This window comes from Aptenodytes patagonicus, chromosome 1 (assembly GCF_965638725.1).
Source record: "Aptenodytes patagonicus chromosome 1, bAptPat1.pri.cur, whole genome shotgun sequence".
In the NCBI taxonomy this organism is placed as follows: Eukaryota; Metazoa; Chordata; class Aves; order Sphenisciformes; family Spheniscidae; genus Aptenodytes; species Aptenodytes patagonicus.
This window is the reverse complement of record NC_134949.1, coordinates 226,327,389-226,343,652: the sequence shown is the minus strand read 5'-3', so window position 1 is coordinate 226,343,652 and position 16,264 is coordinate 226,327,389. Positions and strand designations below refer to the sequence as shown.

The 16,264-nt window shown below is 44.1% G+C and overlaps 1 protein-coding gene across 4 annotated transcripts in view; it reads left to right on the top strand.

The window, feature by feature from the left end:
- Window positions 1–16,264, top strand: part of FAM168A (family with sequence similarity 168 member A) — a 220,615-nt gene that overhangs the window by 55,243 nt on the left and 149,108 nt on the right. For 3 of the 4 annotated variants that reach the window (XM_076328518.1, XM_076328520.1, XM_076328519.1), the window contains exon 2: window positions 6,379–6,471. The exons of the other annotated variant lie outside the window; for it this stretch is intronic. The gene's annotated coding sequence lies outside the window, so the exon portion shown is untranslated. The remainder of the gene's footprint in view (window positions 1–6,378; window positions 6,472–16,264) is intronic. 4 annotated transcript variants of the gene reach the window in all.

Sequence of the window (16,264 nt, the reverse complement as noted above, 5' to 3'; positions counted from 1 at the left end):
TTACATAATTAAACTGTTTTCTTTTGCCTACAAAGTCATTTGTGACTTAGAAACCTCTGAGTGTCTTAGAATATATAAATTGCACAGGAGAGAATAACTAATCCAGAATCAATACTTCAAGAACCAGTTTTGAAAAATTGATGAAAACAGGAGGTAAATAACTTCAGCATCTACTTTTGAATAATTTTTCCTGCTGGAATTAGAAACGTGTTTGTTATAAGGATAAGCCCGATGTACAAGGCTACGCAAGCTCAATGTCAGCCCTCCCTGCTGCCCCGAGGGACGTTCATTCTGTAATCTCAGTCAATTTAATTTTATTTATTGGCACCCAGAAGATCCCCTTCCATTTTGCTGGGTTTGGATACTTAGAGGGTTAAACACGAAATGTTGTGGAATAGGATTTAAAGGAAGGTGCCTGGCTCCAGTCAAGCATCATTAGACCTTGTCCAGTTGGATTTTAGCTCCTAATGTTTTTCTCTTCCTTCAAAAATCCCAGTCTCGGTGAATGTCCTGATGGATGGCCATGCAATTCAAGGGACTCAAGCGGTACGGAAGGTTTTTGAGACGGAAAATTGGCTCATGAGGAAAGTTTTGCAGTGCTGTCCAACTGAATAAAGTTATTTTCTCAGTGGAGAACGCTGTATTTTTACTCTCCAGCATGTCAGATGCTTAGTGAATGTTTTTGTCTTCATTTGATAAGTAGTTGTGGAGTGTGTTTTTAAATGAATTATGCTAACACTATTTTATCATAACAATCTGCAGTCTACCAAGGCGGGTTTTTTAATCACCATGTTCTAATTAATTCTTAATCTATTTTATAATCCGTGTACCCAGCTCCTACCACTGGAGTCCAGTTTTATAGAAAGAAGAACAGAAGTAATGGATAAAAAAGGGGAATTATAGAAGAATAATTGTAATAAGATCGTCATAATGGTGTAGGTACTAAAACAAAAGCAGCAAAGTAAATTTTGGTCATAGGAGGGGAGGATAGAATTAAAATGAAAAATAGTGTTTCGCTGCTTGAAATACCACATGTAGTTGATGAAGATATTAGGGAACGAGTTTTCTTACTAAGTATCTGCAGTAATCTTACGAGGAAATGTTAAGGGATTTAAACTCTTTCACACCAAGAAGAAAGTGGGAGGGGAGGGAGGACTTCATTATGGAGTAGGCTGCAGGAACCCTGTTAGGTTCTTTGCTCAACTTGATAGAGGTAAATTGCTTTGAAAGCTAGAGCACGTAATCTAATAATTAGGAAACCAGAAGTTAATGGGAAATTTGGGCAAAATGTATTCTACGTGAATTAATGAATTTATCCAGCAAGTTGGGGCGACTTTGGCTCTAGAAAAGGAGTTGACAAGGGTTGGTAGGAAGTCAAACGTAGTAAGCAGGAGCTGGAAGAGTCTTGACTCTCAACCGAGATGGTTTTCCACTTGCAGTTGCAAAAATCTGATGTACAAGCAAAGGCGGCAAAAATCTGTGAGGGCAGAAGAGAGAAGGTTTAGCAACATCCCGTATCTCTAAAACACCTCACCACCAAGAAACGAGCACCTCCCAAACCCGGTAAGGCATCCAAGTACCTTCTTGTTCGACTCAGCTGGTCAAAGTGCCTTCTTCACACATCTCAGCTGTTCGTGGCTGGCAGTGCCCCTGCCCGTAGAGGGGAGTGCCTGGAGGCTGAGTGGATGAGGACGGTTCCAGCATCTCTTCCAGACCCTCTAATATCCAGATCATAACTTTAAAATAAAAAGAGCAGTAATACTTTCCAAACATGAAAGACTTTTCTAGCTAGTGAATATTTCTCCTTTTCTTCTTTCCATATTTCATTTCAGGAAAACAACTGTGTAATTTTTTCGGGCAGTCCTACCTACGGACTCGCCAGCTCAATAACCGGGGGAGCTGGTGCTCTACCTTTGCTAAGGGAGGTGGGTTCCAGCTTTCCGTCAGTGTTTGCCTTGCCTGCGCTTGCCGGTCTGAGATCAGCATTTGGCTTCCCGTGGTACCAAGGGATGATGGCGATACCTCCGGCAGCTCTGAAACTGAGCCTGCGAGAGAACGCCGGGGTGGCAGGAGTGGGAAAAGGAAACCTGCCTCTTTCGGGGAAGGCAGGGTTGTTTTTTCTGTGTTCTTGAAGTCTTTGCTCCCTGCTCCCTTTTCTTTCTTGGTTCTTTTAATAGGTGGAGCGATAAGACCGGTTTAGACCTAGAGACAACCAGGAGAAAAAGAATATTAACACTGACGAGGAGACCCCTCTTCTTCCCCAGTGGTCTTCCCCAGGGAAGCAGTAATAATAGTTACTTGATAGGGACTTGTGTGCTGGATAACTGCTCCTTTTGATTTCTAGATGCTTCATATGAAAGCTCCAGCTAGCTCTTCAGGGAGTGGCACGTAGTTTCTTCAGATGTGTACTGAAGGACTTTTCACACGTTGCCCAGCATTTTTAGATGGGTAATTAAAAATGCCGTGTTACAAATGTCCACCCTAGACACGTTGTATGCCTGCTGGTCTTCAGCACTAAAATGAGTTTATTCCCTTTGCTTGCTTTTTTTTGTTGTTAATCTACAGAGAGGCAAGCTTTTCTCTTCCCTTTCCACCTGCTCCTGTCCTGCACGGAGGTGACTTCTGCAGATTTATTCAGCTTTCCGCAAGAGGCTGCGGTGTCTCCAGCTGCTGCTCCTCTTCCGCTGGTTTCAGAGGAGCAAGGTTTGCTGGTAGAGCTGCACCAGCACGCTGTACAGGGGGGCTTTGATGGCATCGTGGGGTTAATCCCAGATCACACTCTTGATGAAAGTGGTTGTGCCAGCAGAACTTCCCAATGTTGTGCTATTTCCCCAAATTTTCCAAATTAATACCTCCTCGCATGTCATGTTTTCCCTCTTTAAATTCTATTTTTTCTCATTCTCTAATGAATGTCTTTGTACTTCTACTTGAAGGCCTTGATTGGGACTGACTGCGTTTCTGCAAATACGTCTAAATTTTGCGTGTGTATGGCATCGCTGTGGTTAGAGAACGTGGCGGTCTAGGACTCCGGATGGGGGTACAGCACGAAGCAAGAGAGCAGAGTGACACAGCTTCTGTTACATTCACGTCTTGCACCTTCTCATGCACTGAAGTTAAGAGGAAGATCCACGTGAAGCTAGATTTCTTTTGCGTTCCTACTCATTCGAATGATTTCTCTTGAATTCTGACCATTTGCTGCCGGTTTTTTGAATGGTGAAGGGGGGCAGTGATGTGTGTGTAGGCAGATGGATAGCCTCCATCTCTGAGCAGCTCGTCACAGCTTCTCTCTCTGCAGTAGCAGCATCCAGTTGTTATGAACCTAATCGTTTTGACTTCTGGTCAAGAAAAAACAGAAAAAGGACCAAACCTCCCCCCCCACCCCCAAAGGGTGATTCTACTGAGTGTCTGCGTGGCAGCACAATACAAGAAGGTACTGATGCTGTTGCAGCTAAAGAAAAAATCCCACCGACAAGGTTAATGGGAGGTGGGTACAGTACTTCTCTCTGTCTCCGTAGCAGCTAGAAACGAACAAAAAGGTGAACTTTCTGATAATCCCGCGGCATTAAAGGTTGATGCAATACTGTCCTCCTGCTAAATCGAGGTGGTGCCTGGAAACCCCCATGTATTCCTCCCACGCAGCGGTGTTGGACACATACGGGGAACCTTTAGTATTTGCTAAGCAGAGCTTACCGACTTCCTTGGTTGTACAAGTGTAATGATGTAAAAACGTTCCAAAACTTGGACTTGAAGCGAATTTAGCTATCCAACCGGCTCCGCTAAATGAAATAGTAATGGCAAAGGCATCGAGATGCGAGGTGTAAAAGCAGTGGAAAGAAGGATCGCTGATCCCATGGTTGATGCTGAGCCTGGTGTAGCTGGCAAGGCGTGCTTTTCATAAAATTGCTGAAGGGTGGAGGAAGGCTTGGGGGAGGTGGTTTTCTCCCCCGTTTGCCTGCACCCAGATTATTTTCTGCTTCTTTCTTGCCACAAAAGGAGTCGTTTGTTTAATTTTACAAAATGTTACTGAAGCTGTTGGAACTGAAACTGCAGCCCACGTCTTCTTGATAAATGACTGTGTGTATTCCTGGAAGGAAGTTAAAATGGGGCTGTGTTATATTTGGTACCTCCCGAAGCACTGAGGCTACTTTGAGTACAGAATGTGCTCAAAGAGAGACTAATTTGCCACTGCAGCGCTTGATGTGATGAGATTTGTCAAGTCGTTGTTTCTGCTGGAATTCGCTTATGCTTTCCTCTCTCTCCTAAAGATGTTTGCTTATATATTTTAGAGTTATGTCTTTGAACTGGGGGACCATAGAATCATAGAATCATTAAGGTTGGAAAAGACCTCTAAGATCGTCGAGTCCAACCGTCAACCCAACACCACCATGCCCATCTCCCTCAGCGCCTCATCTACACATCTTTTAAATATTTCCAGGGATGGGGACTCCACCACTTCCCTGGGCAGCCTGTTCCAATGTTTCACCACTCTTTCAGTACAGACATTTTTCCTCACGTCCAATCTAAACCTCCCCTGGCACAACTTGAGGCCGTTTCCTCTCGTCCTATCGCTTGTGACTTGGGAGAAGAGACCGACCCCACCTCGCTACAACCTCCTTTCAGGTGGTTGTAGAGAGCGATGAGGTCTCCCCTCAGCCTCCTCTTCTCCAGGCTGAACAACCCCAGTTCCCTCAGCCGCTCCTCATCAGACTTGTTCTCCAGACCCCTCACCAGCCTCGTTGCCCTTCTCTGGACACGCTCCAGCACCTCGACGTCCTTCTTGGAGTGAGGGGCCCAAAACTGAACACAGTGTTCGAGGTGCGGCCTCACCAGGGCCGAGTACAGGGGCACCATCACTTCCCTAAAGGGAAGTCAAGGCAATACCTTTGACTTGCCATAAAGGCAAGTCAAAAAGCCTAACCCCACGATTAAATTCCAAGCAATGATTATGCTTATTATAAGGTGGAAATACAGAAGTCAAGCACCCGTGCAGCAGGTGGAAATATTACTGAGCCGTTTCCCTGCGTGCGCTCACGCTCTTGGTAGCAACAGTGTTGGGATTATCTGGACGTTTAAGCATCAGCAGGGTGGGTTTCGACTTTTCTCCAGGGATGCCGTCTCCGGTGGTATGGTGGTGGTTTCCTGAAGTAGGCGATTCCGGGAACTTCAGGAAAAATGAAGATTTATCTTTTTCTTTTTTTTCTTTTTTCCCCCCTGTTCATTTCCGATTTCATGCTGTTTCATTTGCTGGGCTTGAAGGGCCTCTTGGTGTAATGCTGCAGGGAAAGGTGGGATGGATCGGCACTCCCAAAGAAACTCTCAGTTGTTTTACTGGATTCAACGTTTTCTGCGTCCTGTTTTCTCCCCGAGAGTGTTTCTTGAGTGAATGTAAACTAATACTGGATCCGTGGTTAGAAGCAATGAAAAAAATACTTAATGTGAACCTTTTGGTACTGGGTTGATTAAAATAAACAACTGTTATAAGGAGCACTGGTCCTGGTTTGTGAACAGTGGGTTTTCTGTTCCTCTGTATAATGCATAAAGCATGTGGAGCTGCTTGAGAGCCTTTTTTGTGTGCTGTACTTTATTTTGAGGTATTTCATTTTCAGTTCTCTGAGCTTTTGTGTCAGCTGGGAAGGGAGGGTGTAGGAGTAACGCGTAAAACTTTGTTTGGCCTGTTTAGTCCCAAATCCTGACAAATAGCTGGTTAACAAGTATTTAAATGAAAGCTTGAACTTTCTTTTCTCCCTTTTGAAAGCTGAGAAGACCCCAGTTCTGATTTCATCCGCTCCTGATGCTGTTTGTTTCTAGTTTCTATGCAGTTCTTCAGCAGAGCGTAGACAAAGCATAGTTGATATAGACTTTGTGCAAGACGCACCACGTGAGTATTCCACCCGAAGTCATTGAGCTGTAGCGTATAGCTGCGGAAAGATTTCGTGTCTTGATTTGAAGGTGCAAATGTTGAATTTCTGCTGTCTTTCTCCCTGTACCTATGGTGACGGAAAAATGTATCCTTGGTATTTTTAGGGGACGGCAAATTGGGATATTTATTTGTAAGAGAGGTGTGCTAAGTATGCGTATCTCTTTGTTTAACGACAGCGGGAAGGAAACGTGAGTGGCAGACCATTCACATCACGCTGCCTTTTTTGCGACTGCCGGTCTTGTAGCCAGCTCCCGTATCCCTTCCCTCTCCTCCTCTTATCCTGCATCTCCATTGCTCCTCCTTTTTTGACTGCATTTCTTACATGTACCCGTTCCTCCTTTCGCTCCGATGGAGATAAAGACCACTCTCTGCTAGAAAGAGTCATGTTTTCTGTCCAACGGGTTTGCCCGCAGAGCCTCACGGGTCTCTCTCTTTCTCTCTGTTGGTTGCTGCTGCAGAGCTGTGGAATGCTGTGAAGACTCACTGCCCTGCAGCCGTAGGCAGACTCCTCTCCGGATTGTCTCCATCCGAAGGACGCTCGTATCCAAGAGGTATCAATTCATGTTTTACCTGTGCCCTCGAATTGTAACGCTTGAGTTTAGATACTCCTCCAAACACCTTTTTCCCTACTCCCTCCACAGAAAAGCTTTGGATGCCACGGAGATTGCAAGTGTTGATTAAAAAGTGTTGGTGTTTGGTATGGGTTGGACCCTTGTTTATATTAAATGAACTTTGGTACAGAATTGCATTCCGTTTTAAACTAAGCAAGTAATTTCTGGGTCAAGAAATTTGAAGTATTTAAAAGACGTGGAAGTATTTAAAAGACGTGTAGATGAGGCGCTTAGGGACATGGTTTAGTGGGCCTGGTGGTGTTGGGTCGACGGTTGGACTCGATGATCTTAGAGGTCTTTTCCAACCTTAATGATTCCGTTCTATTCTATTCTATTCTAAGAAATGCATAAGCTGAAGCTCCAGCAACACTGTATGTCTAGTGTATTTTGTTGTGTTGATTTATAAAGTTAATAAACCTAAGATAATCAGCAGGCTGGAGTAGAATACACAGTAGGTATGTGCTGCTCCTATAAAGAATTGTGAGAGTTAGGGTTGTTTCAGTGTTTATTAGTCTTAATATCTTCTTAGTAAATAATTTATTTTTGTTTTACATTAAAAAGAAGGCAGAAAGTACTTCTTGTGTTCGCTAGCTGGGTCAAAACCGGTGGGTTGGCAAAGGCACGATTCCTGGTATAAATTTCTGTCGTTTGCCTGTAGACAGGCAAATTATTTTCTAATAGTTTATGTTGCAGCCTTTCATAAAAGAAAGCTAGAAACATTTTTTTAAAATACAAACTTTGCAGTGTAATGTGGTCTGTAAATTGGTTGGGGCAGGTTCTGTCTTAACTATTTATTTTTGTATATGGTGCCTAGCGTTATGAGACCTGAACGGGTCAAGCCCTCTAGGCATTTATATATAAGAAAACCAAATATGTTATAACAGTGGTATAACATGATATACAGCTAGCTAATAAATACGAACATATCACTTCAGGAAATCCCTGTGCTGCACACGGTTACGGGCTGGAAAGTATGCTGGGCAAATGCCACTGTATGCCTGCCCTGTGCTTAAATTTTCCCCTCGGTAGTCACGCTTGGTTGTTGCTGCAGAGAAGACACTGGGATAGCTGAAGCGTCAGTCTGACCCAATCCAGCTGTTCTTATGCAGGAGTATGGAAAAAAAAGGGTTGACCCCTCCCCTTTTATATATTTTGCTGCTTGCTTAGTAACATGAACTTTAAATGTCAGCTGCCAGGATACCCACTGAGTGTTCTGCTCCCACTCAAGTCAGATTTGCTGAAAACCAGATACAGACAGACAACAAAGTGCTGACGGGTGCTCTCTGCTCTTGGATCCACTGCGCTGCACCGGGATCGAACATTGAGGCATGCTGTGACCCTTATCCTCCCAATATTTTAGCACGCAGAAGCGCTCCAGCCCTGCTTTGGGAAAAACCTGCCCTGATTAGCTGCCTGCTCTTTGGGTACGGACAGAACCAGACTGTTGTTTCTTCCTCATCCCACCCTCAGCAACTCAACCTGTCTGAGGTGGGATGGGACAGAAAGTGCCAAGCATTTCAGAAGAGCTTTGCTTCGTCCTTGCTTGTGCCAATCTTGAAGCAACATCGATGGGCCCCTTTCCATCTCCCTCTTCCCCTTTTTGTTGAATATCATGCTGGAAAAAAGGATAAAGGAAAAAAAAAAAGGGACTTTGATGCTGCTGCTGTCCCCTTTTTCTGCACACTGCCCTGCATATCTCCAAGTTGAAGCAACAGTAGGAGACACAGTTGGGGCTATGCTGCTTTTTCTGGGCCTGAGAAACAGAGGTCCAGGGCTGCAGAAGGAAGAGGGGCAAAGCCAAGGGTGTGCGTTTGATGGGTTGTGAGGTAGGGAGAAGGCAGAGGTGGGGGCTGAGTTGCTCAGACTGCAGAAGTGGGACTGGCATTGATGGAAGATCTGGAAGACAAGATGTTTTTTCAAATGAGTATATGTTGTTAAGCGTTGGCTTTGCGTGAGAAAGAAAGCTGCTGGTCCGAGGGGCTGCTAGTCCAATTCGGCTCCAGATTAAGAAACTTAAGTTTAAGCTTTGTGTGTGCTAGGTGTCTGAGCTCCCAGCCTGGTCCCTGGAGGTCTCGAGGGTGGAACTGGTGGAGCCTGGGGAGATTTGGCTGACTAGCTGCTGGTTGTCCTCTTCAAGCTGATCGGAGTTGCTTTCCAGGCTGTGACTGCCCTGCTTGGGATCTCCACCAGCCACTTCAGACATTCACTTTCGTGTGCCTTTATCTTGGATTGAACCTCCCCCTTTTAGACTCGTGATGGTAAACAGTGTTCAGAAATTGAAAGGCGGAAGAAATGGATAAACTCTTGAATGTGTGTGTGCCCGACCTCTTAAATTAGTTTACTTAGGTTAGGTTATTTCCTGCTCGGGAAGTACCCCACTCCCCCAAATCCTAAGTGGAATTCCAGCAATTAAATAATTAATCACTCTGTGTGTGTAAAATCCATGCGTATCTAAAAATACCTCTCTTATCTGTGTAATGGTTTGGTTTGATGTAAATATTTTTAAACGTGCTTTTACATTAGGCTGGTTTTTATACAGTGTGTGTGAATGGAATTTGGCGTGTGGTTAACTGGGCCTGGACTTTATATATTTGTTCCGTTCACCTCAACGTTTCTGAACTCGTATGGAAAATTTCTGATCTTTAGTCTCCTGAGGATTTATGCCGGTTTGGTGGGGTCCGTTTGGTGTTCTTCATTGGGCGGGGAATGCAATAAATCCAGAGATGAAGTGAAGCATCTTGCCAGCAGGTGATGGATACTTCTCTGCTGTTGGGACATGACTACCTCACTTAGTGATTTTCTTTTCTGCAGCGTGAACAAATCCTTTGTTCGCAGATCTTAAGTTTTCTTGAATTGCCAGCTCTGTTTTGGAGAATAAATTTCCTTTCAGAGAACATCTGATATGGAAGGTGATTTCTATCCACCCAAGTTATGTATTGCATCCAGCTCTGGGGTCCTCAGCGCAGGAAAGACACGGAGCTGTTGGAGCGGGTCCAGAGGAGGCCACAAAAATGCTCAGGGGGCTGGAACAGCTCTGCTATGGAGAAAGGCTGAGAGAGTTGGGGTTGTTCAGCCCGGAGAAGAGAAGGCTCCGGGGAGACCTTACTGCGGCCTTTCAATATGTGAAGGGGGCTTATAAGACAGAGAGAGACTTTTCACCAAGGCCTGTAGTGACAGGACAAGGGGCAACACTTTCAAACCGAAGGATGGTAGGTTTAGATTGGACGTAAGGAAGAAATGTTTTACGATGAGGGTGGTGAGACACTGGAGCAGGTTGCCCAGAGAAGCTGTGGATGCCCCATCATTGGAAGTGTTCAAGGTGAGGTTGGACGGGGCTCTGAGCAACCTGATCTATTTGAAGATGTCCCTGCTGATGGCAGGGGGGTTGGACTAGATGATCTTCAAAGGTCCTTTCCAACCGAAACCATTCTGTGATCCTATGTAGGTCCCAGGATCCTTATGAGACATCATAGGATTATTTGACGAGTGAAGGGAGATCCTTTTCCCTTGATTCTGGTGGAGTCTAATGTTGGTGATACCAAGGACAGTGGTTCGTGTTCCCTTCTTGTTCCCTTCTTTCCTTTGGGTCATGTTTAGAGGAGGAAATATGTCATATTAGAACATTGCTGATGTTTTAAAATACAGCCTTCTGTCTAATCTGAACATGTTGTGGGTTTTTAGTGTGTGTGTTTGCTTGTGCTCCGTGACACAGCTGTGTCTGTGAACACGCCTCTGAGTTAGGAGCACGCTGCTCCTCCGCACCACTTGGAAAGTGCGGGCAGAAGTGTGGCTGTATCTACACTGTAGTAGCGTATAAGTAGATGGAGCATAAATTGGGGTTCAAGAATATTGCTTATTGCTTCAGAGCTCTTTACTGGGGAGATACTTGAGGCTTACATCCTAAGAGCTGAAGCTAATAGCTGGTGAGAGAACGGCTGAGACTCTTAGCTTGAGGTTGCTGGTTTTCTGATTCAGATGGTGGGCTTGAGGGAAGACAAAGCTTGCTGTTGTCTGTGGGGTGTAATCGGTTTGATTGTGAGGGCAGGTCAGAGGACCGGTGTTTTCCACCGTAACCACATCACTGAATCTGTGCTGAGCGTGTGACATGCTCGGGCATGCGAGCGGGAACGGCTGCCTCAAGAGCAGAACCCTCCACTGTGTTTCTTCTGCTCTCGTTGCTCTTGGTTTTACCCAGCAACCTCTTGCCATCTATTGGAAGAAGCAGGAAAGTGGACATTCTTGGTCCATGGTGGGGAATGTAGGTACTCTTCTTTCCCTTAAGCTTTATCTCCTTCATCTTTACACACAGCCTGAGAGTCATGGAGCAGCAAGGCTCTCTTAGATGTACCTCAGCTGAGACTGGTCCAAGTCCCACAAGGTGTCGGATTTTGGTTGGATTCCCTGTCATCCCTCTCTCCCACGCCAGTCACAAATATTATAGCTTTGGGAAGGCTTTGGGATCTGTAATTACTTTGCCCATCCTTGCTTACTGGGAATTTTCACTTCCTGAGAAGTTTTTTATTCCTTTGTGAACACTACTGCACTGCTGGATGTATCAGTGAAAGGAAACGCCCTCCGTGATGTACCTAAATACGCTGTAACATACCACATAGGGAACCTTCTTCCCTGCATAAGTGATGAATTTATAAAGATTAATGACCCAGCGTTTCACCCTACGTAGCACTTGTGCAAATGCTTCTCTTAGTCAGGTCTACTCCCTTAAAAAACCCCTCTTTTAATGTTTTTGCCTCAGTATATCGTGGCGGTCAGAGTCACCGGCTAATCACACAGGCATGAACTGTGACTGCGGGTCCCCAAGCTGGGCTGTGTCACTTCCCATACCCACTTCAGCCCTCCAAGTGAAACCTGCGGTGTCCTTTGCCTGTCTGTGGTGCGTGGTGGCTGCTGTGCCACAGGGATGCATCGTAATCGAGTGTCGGGTTAGGAACATCAGCCTGAACATCCCACGATGATTAGTTTGGGATGTAGAGGAACTATTTTATTGACAAAGCGGCTTCGTGATTCTTTATGGCTGAATACTGCTGACATACAGTAATTGTTAGAGGAGTGAGACTTCGTTAGGAAGATGACATTTCCCATAACAAGGAAAAAAATCAACTGTCAAAAATTGATTTAAAAACAAAGGAAGGTTTTACTAAGATTTATGGACATAAGCAGCAGAGAGGATCTCGGACACCAGACTTCTCAAGATGCTCTGGACTGACTTTCTACTTTTGATCTATGAGTTTATGTGTGTATTAAAGTGTGCCGTAGATACTGCCCTGAGGTATGTGGAGAGCACACCAAAATACGTTTTGTCTGTCTACCCAGCCAGAAAGACGCAGTTAGAGTTTCTTTTCTTTCTCTGAGTCTAGGATGTGAGTCGTATCTACATCTCTTCTTAAAAAAAAATGTATGTATCTTGAAAGCTTTGTGGCCTTGACTTCTTTTTGGACTGAGATTTACCACGTGGGTATCTTTTTGTAGCCCTGTGATGGCTGCTTCTCTTAGAGGCCAGACTGATGCCCGGCAGACTTGCAAAGTCAAGGTCTCAGTTGGCCGCTTCATGGAGAGCAAAGTGGATTTCGGAAACAACACAAGAACGGAGATCTGTGTTTCCTGATGAGGGGAAGAAGCAAAACCCGAATGAGGCAACTTTTCAAATGATGCATCGAAACGAGCGCAGCATGCTACAGAGAAGCTGCTGAAGTGGGCGATGGTGGGAGATCTCCTTGAGGACCGATTTTCTATTCCTGCTGAAGAAGTGCAGTAGCGTGCTCAGTTCTTGCAGTCTCTGTGGCTGAGATGAGATGATAGGGAAACATCCAGTACGTTCCCTACACCTTTCTGTAGCGCCTTCCCGCAGTGTTTGCTCCACATTTCTGCTCTCACAAAAGCCGTGCTGGAAGCAGTGGCCTTTCTTTCAGATGTATAATTTACCACCTCTTCCCGGTGTGCCAGCCTTGTTTGTATTGATAAATGAATGTTCTCTGTGTACAGCCTGCAGATAATTCTGCTCGTCGAGTACAATGCTGCTAAATATACCTGTTTCTGATTAAGTGCATTTGAATTTGTGAGTTTGGTTAATAAGCTACACCTTTCACAGGTTCTTTTGTTAACTCGTAAAAGCTGCGTGTTCTGATTTATAGTGCCAAAAGGGGTAAACTGACATTAAAAGCATTAATTAGTCTTGGTTGACTGCGCAAAGAATAGAGTTGGTGTGAGCCAGCTTTTGATTTAGCCCTTTGTGGGCCTTTGATTTTTGCCTAAGCTTGTTAAAGGGTCTGTATCTCTGGCTTTTTCGTGCTAGATTGTATAATTAGAGTTTAGTGTGAAATACAGTGATTGGGCTTGAAGAGCAAGAGCCCCGTACAATTATAAGCAATAAAGTTGTAAAGCTATTGGCCAGAGCTTTATGTATATTTTAATAGAGAAATGTTCTTTTTAACATGTGAATGTGATAACTGGGTATTGTTAGATTTGCGGTAACGATATCCAGAGGATTTGTTGTAAGCTGTGGGCACCCTTGGTAAACCTCGGAAAGGATATATTCTCAAGAGCCTTGGATTTGCCCGTTGTGCAGTACTTCCAAACGTAATGGCAGTTTTGTAAACTGCATCGCAGGCAGCACTGATGTTTTTTCTTTTTCCCCACATCTTCACCCATTTCGTACAGGCTGATAGGAAAAAAACCCAGACCTTGCAGCATCGCCTGGGTTTTATACGTGGAATTCCTACACTATAACATTTATGAGTGTATTTCAGTATATGGTAGTTTCTGTAGTACCCAATTCTAGCCATCAAAAGTTCCTCCACACAAAAGTTTGAAAATTAATTGAAATGCAAATCATAGGCTAGGGTTTTTTTAAATAGACCTGCCATAATTATGCTTGACTGCAAAAAAAGAATACCATTGATATAATTTTGATAATTGCCTCTGGTTTGTTTGTGAATTAAGATTTCCATCTGTCTGTATAAAGTTTCCTTCTGTCTTAGATATATATCACACTAACTGCTCTATAAAAAGAATATTGGACTGGGTTTCCATCCAAACTTGCTAATGCTTGTGACCGAAGAGCCGACGGTTGCCCAGTGCGGTACCTCCAATGCTGCCTTCATTTCCTTTCTGTGGTAGTACGTGTTTGTTGTAACAGTTGGCTGTGGGCACGTGTGATGTTGCTAACGGTGACCCGCTGTAGAAATGGTTTTTTTAAGCACGCAAATATCCAGCTGACCCAGAAGATTTTGAGTCCTTAGATGAGGGAGAATGGTGGAATACCTCTGAAGCTCCTCGGCTTAACAAAAAGCCTTCTTTGGTTTCCTGAATATTTTTTATGTGTATAATGACATACTGATGTCCTCTGTTGTAATTTGTTTGCGCGGTGAAGTTGTCTGCTGTTCTCTGTAGGCCAGTTCAAGGTTTGGCAGCTTTGAAAGCGTAACGGTGTATGCTTTTCCCTCCTCTCACCATTAACTATGTCAGTAGAAACCCAATAGCAACTGGAGACCTTCTCCGCAGGGAGATGTTAATGTTGGCTTTATTAGAGGGTACCACAGGTCACTGCTGGAGAGAGCCTCCCAGCTTCTGCTGGGGTTAGGACACAGTGAGAGCTGTCGTCTCTCTCCAGATACCCTCGTGCTCGGCTCCTAAACCTATGGTGTACCCTTCACAACGTGTCCACGTGCTACCTTTGGCCCCATGGCCGAAAGCTGCCGGGCTATGGACTAGCGCATGCCCACACTTCGCTGTCAAGGTGCTGCCTTTTTCCAACCCTATGGAAAATTCCCTTCTGTTTTAAATAACCGAGTCTCGATAAGTGAAGGTGGAAAGGGACCTCTGGTTTTTGGCATTTTAGCAAAGTTGTAAGGCAATGCCAGGATGGGTTTGGGGATTTTTTTATCATCTTCCTCTTGTTCAGAGTCCTTGCTTGAATCCATTTATGAATGGAAATGGAAATGAAAATAGAAAGCCATTGCAAAGAATTGTGATTATCATTCTGCCTGGTCCAACAAAGGGTTGGGGTTAGACATAAACCTGTATTATTTGTTAAATGACAGATTAGGATTGGTTTTTGTCTTTTTTTTTTTTGACAAGTTGTAATTTAAAAATCAGACAGCTGTACAAACCGTTAAATCGCTGAACATTTAATCAAGCGTCAAATTTTGGGTACCCAGTACTACATCATGGGTTTCCAGGTTCTTTATGGAGATAACGTAACAAAACAGACGACGCGTGCGGGTCCCCAGAAGCTCTGTCTGCATCGCCGCGTCCTCTGCAGCGGGACGATGGTGAGACTAACGATGAGAGCTGGTACTAAAGTTTCCGCGTGTGCTTGGGTGGGATTTTTGTGTTTGCTCAGAGATGGATGCAAAAAGAAGCATTTTCAGAAGAGGATGTTGCAATTAAAATAAAAAGCGTGGCCTGCCCAAGTACATACCTGTGTTAGTGCTGGCTTCACCACCAAATTAGTCTTTGTTTCTGAAGGATTTTTGAAAGCACTTGCGTGCTGAGTATCATCCTCTCGCTCATTATCATCATTGTTCCCTCTTGCTTGGGCTTTTTCTTTCATAATGTAAACAATTTCTAATGGTTCCTTCCTTCTCTGCTATCAAATAACGGCAAAAGAGAAAATCAGTAATATCTGAAGACCTGTTTTTCATGAGGCAGGCTGAGTTTTATAATGAAAACGATTGCTCCTTGCCTGCTCAGTTAGACATTAATGATAATTTGTCATCTCTGCAATATTTGCTTTTCAGAAAGAGTTTAAAGCATATGCTTCTGCTTCAGATATTAAGTTTGCTCATGATTATTAGTGTAAGACAAGGCCTGTGATATGCTATGGGGACAGTCCAGGCGAAATTTCCCCTTTCCTGGGAAGCCTGTAATCTAGAGTAGAAGAGGTGAACTAGGAATTTGGGCTCATTTTATTTGAGTTTGGGGAAAAGCCAGTCTTTAACAGGGATGGGGGGAACACCTTAAGTCAGAAGAGGACTGTGCAGGCAGGGCAGGTAGAGGGTATGGGCGGAGGAACAGCAAGGAGGTCCTAGGATTGAGTCTTGGCAGGAAGATGATTTTATTTTCATGAGCCTTGTAAACATTGCTAACCTAATTTCTTCAAATATATTACGGAGCTAGGTGGTGGGGAAGGCAGAGCAATTCTGCGGGGAGTTTAGTTTTAGATTCATTTAGAATCAGGAGTTAGACTTAAAACAATAATTAGAATTTAACCATTTCTTTTCAAAACCTGATATCCTAGAGAAATCAGGCTTATGCCTTACGCTCTCTGTGTGAGCATTTCCATTCTGCAAACTTTGGAAGTCTGATAAGGGAAGGAGAAGTCTTGGAGATGATTAAATTCTTCTAGGTCTCATGAAAATACTGCAAGTTAAAGGAAGAAGACTTTTTGTAAGTGGGTAAAGTGGCAACATGTATTCACACAGAAGGTGCCAGAAAATCTTCAGTGATCTGATAAACGCTGTACCATGGGAGAAGCTGTGTTTTGAGTTTCCACTTGACCAAAGTCAATCGACGTGAGAAACAACTCCATGGGAAACCAATGTTCAAGGAGCTCCTTGTTTTCTATATTCTTTGGGTTTTTTTTTTTTTTTGTGTCATTGAATCAATTCATCATATACCTCAAGCTTTTTTCTCTGGGGAAAAAGGTAAAAGAATATTTTGAGCGATGAGGTAAGATTAGGAGAGTCAGGAGTGGGGTAGTTGCATGTCATTTCAG